We start from the raw sequence: 653 nt of genomic DNA on the forward strand, positions 1-653 counted from the left end.
ACACACATGTATGTATAAATATATTCACACAAAAATACATACATACATAAAGACCCCCTTTGGTTGTGAATGTCCCCTCCAAGACACAAGTACGGGCAAGGTTGTTTTTTATGAAAGACTAGCAGTCACCCATGCATACCAATCTCCCCTCTACATGGCACTGATGCTATCCAAGGGTAAGGTAAAGGCCAATACAGCTTGGAACCAGTGACATCATAACTCATTTCTACAGCTGAGTGAACTGGAGCAATGTGAAGTAAAGTATTTTGCTCAAGAACACAGCACACAGCCTAGTCTGGGAATTGAACTTGCTATCTCATGATTCTGAGCCCAATGCTCTAACCACTGACCCATGTGCCTCCACCTCATATACATATATACACACACACACGTATTATATATATGTGTGTATACATATATAAGCATGTGTGTGTGTTAGTGAAGGCCAATGGCTCAGTGGTTAGAGTGTTGAACTTACGATTGTGAGGTTGTGAGTTTGATTCCCGGACCGGGCTGCGTGTTGTGCTCTTGAGCAAGACACTTTATTTCATGTTGCTTCAGTTCACTCAGCTTTAGAAATGAGTTGCGACGTCACAGGTGCCAAGCTGTATCCGCCTTTGCCTTTTCCCTTGGATAACATCGGTGGCACGGAG

General features: G+C 43.3%; 1 protein-coding gene across 1 annotated transcript in view; it reads right to left on the reverse strand.

Moving 5' to 3' along the window:
- The window catches only part of LOC106876355 (peroxisomal targeting signal 1 receptor), a 113,562-nt gene that overhangs the window by 29,591 nt on the left and 83,318 nt on the right, over positions 1 to 653 (reverse strand). The gene's annotated exons all lie outside the window — the stretch shown is intronic.

The sequence above is a fragment of the Octopus bimaculoides genome, chromosome 25, assembly GCF_001194135.2.
Source record: "Octopus bimaculoides isolate UCB-OBI-ISO-001 chromosome 25, ASM119413v2, whole genome shotgun sequence".
Lineage (NCBI taxonomy): Eukaryota > Metazoa > Mollusca > Cephalopoda > Octopoda > Octopodidae > Octopus > Octopus bimaculoides.